Genomic DNA, 5,414 nt, shown 5'->3' with positions numbered 1-5,414 from the left:
TTGCGGTTAGAAAATTGCACTTGATCATGTCGCGATATTATCGCAAATGCGATATATCGTTCAGCCCTATTTTATATATAAAATTCTTTTGCTTGACCCACCACAAAATTTAGCAGCTTCCACTTTGAAGCCTCTTTTTTTGTATAGCCAGCACCAAAGAGAAATACCAATGGAGACCAACCCACTTCACAATTTTCAAAGACAGACTCCAACATAACAAACAGTGGTTCAAGGTGTTAACATGTGAAAAATGGTTTCTGTTTCCTGACAAAATGGACACGATTCACTTGCACCTTTTTTAACCTTGGACACAAAACTATTAGCAGCAATGGCCCCGTGCAAAATCCTCCATTGTAGATCACCTGACCTCTTATTCAAAAGGGGTTTATAAAAGACGCATCATAGAGGTTTTTTACTATCCTCAACTTTTAACTTCTCTCCATACAGTATCTGTTCTTCCACTCAATTTCATTTTATTTAACCATTGCACAGACAATTTAGTTTTCCACTCAACCTGTGAAAATCTGAGTCTTTTTGGTACACAAGCATTGGTCCTGCCATGCCTGTAAAATCAATATTCAATCCCAATCCTGGAAAAGGATCCCTTTCATCAGGAATCTCCAATCCACTGGAATAGTCCAACAGCATTTCCTTTTCAAATGCAGTTAACCGTCTAAGCCACGAGTCCAGAATACACCTGATAATCCGATTAGATGTCACACCAACCAAAGACGCTGCTGCTTCTGTGTTCTGAAGGTCTGGTCCTCCACAATTTGTCTTAGTTTGAAAAACTTTGACTCAAGCAGTCTTTTTGCAAAAGAAAATCCTGTTCCATTATGTGCATCCAGCAAACAACAACGGTTCCTCTAGAAGCCAAAACAATGAAGAAGTAGTTTCCAGTCTTTTCCATGTGAAAATGGTCCAAGCTTTGAAAAGTCCCTTATAAAACAGTGGCATGTCAAAAGAACATATCAAATTACAATTTAATAAAAACATTGAAGCATCCAAGCTCAACTCTCCTATTCGTCTTAAAATAACACTAGTTACTGGTTTCCAGAAAACATCTTCTTCCCTTCCCATCAAGTACTTCTGAATAAACTGCAATCTGAAAGTAGCAGTTCTGCTCTCCAGGTGAACCAGCCCGTGTCCACCTTCCTCTTTGGGCAAAAAAAGCACAGCCTGGGGTATCCAGTGTCGGTTATCCCCCAAAATAATTGGTCAACAGAGATTGAAGTTTAGACAATAAGCCAGGGGGTGGCTCCAGACAAGCTAATCGATGCCACAATACAGAAGAAACTAAGTTGTTTAATAATAACGGATTGGATTTATATAGCACTTTTCAAGGCACCCAAAGCGCTTTACAATGCCACTACTCATTCACTCTCACACTGGTGGAGGCAAGCTACAGTTGTAGCCACAGCTGCCCTGGGGCAGACTAATAGAAGCGAGGCTGCCATATCGCACCATCGGCCCCTCTGGCCAACACCAGTAGGGTAAAGTGCCTTGTCCAAGGACACAACAACCAGGACAGAGAACCCGGGGATCGAACCGGCGACGTTCCGGTTACAGATACGCTTCCCAACCCCCTGAGCCATGGTCGCCCCAGCCATGGTAGTTTATAATCTAAACCCTCCCTCTATATGACATCTGGGGTAATAACCATCTCCACTTCCCTAATTTCCCCTCAACTGTCCCCAACACCCCTTCCCAGTTCTTGTTTACCATATCCTCATCCCCCAAGTACACACCCAAATACTTTAGAACCACCCCTTTTCCACTTCAAACCACCTGGAAGTTGCGGGAGTCCAGTGCGCCAACCCCCTATTGCAAGAGCTTCGCTCTAACAAAAACAATAACATCATCAGCATATGCAGATAGGTTAAAAATCATGTTAAAACCTGCTAAACTCATACCAGCCATAGAACACCTAACATTATGTAACATCGGTTCAATAGACAGAGCATACAACATACCAGAGAGCGGACAAAGGAGAGGGAGAGAGAGGTTTCTGCCCGGATGGACCCTGCTGTTTTCTTGCCCCTGACTGTCTTCACTACTGGTGAACTAACTGCTAACTGCCCGTTTCTGATTGCCCCACTAACAAACTCATTGGACTCATGAGTACTAACTGGAACTAAAGTGCACATATTTTGTTTATTGCTCAGCTTGAGTGAAGCGGCCAACAGTTTTAAGCCTCACCGCACCCGAACTTCGAATCAGGCCTGCAACAAGCACTGTGCTACCGGTGTAGTGTGGACAGGTTAAATATTCAAATGTACACTGTCTCCTGACTGTGCGCAACAAGCTTGGTTCCTTTTAGAGTTTTTCTTTGACTTTTAACTTTATGACTGTTGTGTTGTGTTTTTTTATTAAAGTGCACTGAGGACACACCAGTAGCCGTGGGACCTTTGGTGGTGGTTATTTTCCACACTTCCTTTGCTGTACAGCACCTGGGGTGTAAGCTTGATTTTTGTGTGGTTTTCAGCTACTGGTAAGTCCAGTTCAATGTATGGTTTTATGTAATCCAGGACACTGTTAAAATATGCTGTGCCACAGTCAGATTTCATCTTTTTTATCTGTTGTTTAATTGTGATAAATACAAATAAATGACATATTGATATTGGAGCCAATCTGCCTCGGTGTTGAGTCCTTAAACCTGTGTCTTTTCTAGTTTTTAAGAAGACTTTATATTAACTGGGGGTGAAGTACCCCTTGGTGGCATTGTCATTGTATTATTTTGATATAACCCTTGTTGACCACTTGGTCACATATACTTGTGGCCACACCACCATGAGCGCCTGATCTCGATGTTATGTTTTTTAAATACCATCACCATGTTGCATAAATGTTCCCACTGTAAACCTTCACCAAAGTCCACAGAAGCAAATTTAACCACTCAGCAGCCAAACTGGTAATACCTGTCTTAAATATGGGCTAAGCTCTGTGCTTTAAGCTTAATCAAAATATCAAACAAACCAAACAGAAATTGGCTGTGTGCAGGCAGGCAGGGAGAAAGGACCCAAAATCCAGGACTCGGAGGCAAACGTAAACTCAACAAGACTTTATTGCTGATAGCAACAGAACAGGAACTTCACTAAACTGAGAATCCAAAACCGAACTAAGCAGGCAGACAGAACACAGTTAACGTGAGCGTACGATGCGACACTGAGCAAAGGCAAAATAAAACAGGAAACAATACACAAAGACGGAGACTAAGAAACACAGACTTTAAACGGGCAGAACTAAACCTAAACCAGAATAAGCTGGAACATACTAAATAATACTAATCATCACCATCATCATCATCATCATCATCATCTCCTGACAATAGATCAAGAAAATAACTAAAAATACAAAATTAAACCAAAACATGAGAACTCGAAATGTTGGGTCAATTTGACCCAGAACCGTGACACTGCCAGAGCCAAAAATGAACTGAAAAAAAGTGCAATTACTCTAATGTCCACTTGAGGCTCCAAAAGCGAATTGGTTCCCACAGACAACCACGTTGTCCAGAGCAGTAAAACAACAAGTACACGGACCATCATCTTTACTATGATAACAATGAGCTGAAACTGTCTGACCCTCATCTTTGACCTCCCCACCCCCATGAAGAAAACGCAACATTACCTGTGCTTCGTCTGTCTGGTTGTTTTTGATGACTGGATGCTTTGATGTTGTACTTGACATGAGTCAGGATGTCATCTTCTCCAGTTTCCTCTTGATCTGCTGAAATGATCCAACATTAAAAAAAAACTGTTCAATTAGATATCTAAACAGAGATTACATTTAAGAAAGCACAGACACTGTGCTTGTGCTCCATCCCCACAATTTGGACATCACAGAGTTACTTGGTAAATGGAGATTTTCATCGAGCATGGTGCTCAGACTTAGCCAGCATGCACTGTACATGTTTGGTTGTAAGATTGTAACCCCTTTGTAGTGGAGACCTGTGTTTGGACATTGAGAAGAGGTAATTTCTACATCTCTTAGTGCTGTTTTGCCTGCGTTCTGCCTCTCTCTGTATGACCCACACACAGAGGGATTCGGTACCTCTGAACATGCTAATAAGCAAGACGTCTGGGCAAAACCGCTTTCCGCTGATTCTCTGCAGCTTTTTTTCTCTCTGTGCAACATTTCTTGGCATTTGGAGGTTCTCTGTTCAGTCTGCCTCTTTATTCAGAATCATTGAGATGTCACGGAGGTTGACACGCAACATGGCGCCTGTGTTCGGCTTGGCCGCTGTTGCTGCTCCGTGTGTTTGTCGACTGCTTCAGTTGACACCAAAGTCCTTAGAAGCAAATTTAACCATTTAGCAGCCAAACTGGTAAAACTTGTCCACATATGGGTGAGGTTCGGTGCTATAAAGTTTAATCAAACAAACCAAACAAACTTCCAGACATGAAAAAAACTGACAAGAAATGCAATTACTCTAATGTCCACATGAGGCTCCAAAGGTGAATCAGTCACCACAGACAACCATATTGTCCAACGCAGTAATCCAACAAAACAACAAGTAAAATGACCCCCATCTTTACTACGATAACAAGAAGCTAAAACTGTCTGAACCTCACCATGAAGAAAACACAACATTACCTCTGCTTCGTCTGATTGGTTGTTGTTGATGACTGGATGTTTTGATGTTGTACTTGACATGAGTGATGATGTCATCTTCGGTTTCTTCTTGATCTGCTGAAATGATCCAACATAAAAAAAATTGTTCAATTAAATATCTAAACAGAGATTACATTTAAGAAATTTGTTACTGCACAAACTGAAAACTCCATGGCTGCAATGTCACATTTTCAGAGAGGTAAGTAATCGATAAACTGAGCTCCATGCAGCACAGTGCAGAGACATATTGCTCACATACCCTATATCCACTGTTTAGGTGGTGGTAACCCCTTTGTAGTGGATACACGTGTTTGCTCATAAGTAAGAGGACATTTATACATTCCTTAACTCTGCTTTTCCTGAGTTATCTCTGTATGACCGACACAGAGACATCCTCTGATGCTTTTTATCTCTTTGTATGACCCCAATGGGATTGGCAACACTACCGTGTTTGGAAAGACTAGATTGGGCTTATTTCTAAAAATGAGTCAAGTAACATGCAAGCATGCATCAAGTAACAACCGCACACATAAAAGTGCAGGAAGTTTGATTCTCACCTTCAGGTTTTCTGTGAACACATTGTTTCACCAGCAGAACCAGTAACACCAGTAGAACCACAGCACAGACTGATCCAACACATGACAACACAGGTATGAGAGGGGAACCAGGGCTAGCGATGGAGGCAGGAGGAGAGGTGGATGTAGGTGGAGGTGTGGATGTAGGTGGAGGTGTGGTGGTGTGTTCCCCTAAAATAAAGCAAACACAGTCATTAAGTTGTCGTCACATTGTGAATGTTGAAA

The 5,414-nt window shown here is 41.8% G+C and overlaps 1 long non-coding RNA gene across 1 annotated transcript in view; it reads right to left on the bottom strand.

Moving 5' to 3' along the window:
- Nucleotides 1–1,943: 1,943 nt before the first annotated feature.
- The window catches only part of LOC102312209, a 10,513-nt gene continuing 7,042 nt past the window's right edge, over nt 1,944–5,414 (bottom strand). Inside the window, exons 2-4 of the long non-coding RNA XR_006053495.1 lie at nt 5,172–5,360; nt 4,597–4,692; nt 1,944–3,729 (exon numbers count right to left, since the gene is read on the bottom strand). This is a non-coding gene — a long non-coding RNA (uncharacterized LOC102312209). The remainder of the gene's footprint in view (nt 3,730–4,596; nt 4,693–5,171; nt 5,361–5,414) is intronic.

Source organism: Haplochromis burtoni, unplaced genomic scaffold (genome assembly GCF_018398535.1).
Source record: "Haplochromis burtoni strain Fernald_Lab_line unplaced genomic scaffold, NCSU_Asbu1 Contig_1120, whole genome shotgun sequence".
Taxonomy (NCBI): Eukaryota; Metazoa; Chordata; class Actinopteri; order Cichliformes; family Cichlidae; genus Haplochromis; species Haplochromis burtoni.
The sequence above is the reverse complement of the archived record's forward strand: the minus strand, read 5'-3'. Positions and strand labels throughout refer to the sequence as shown.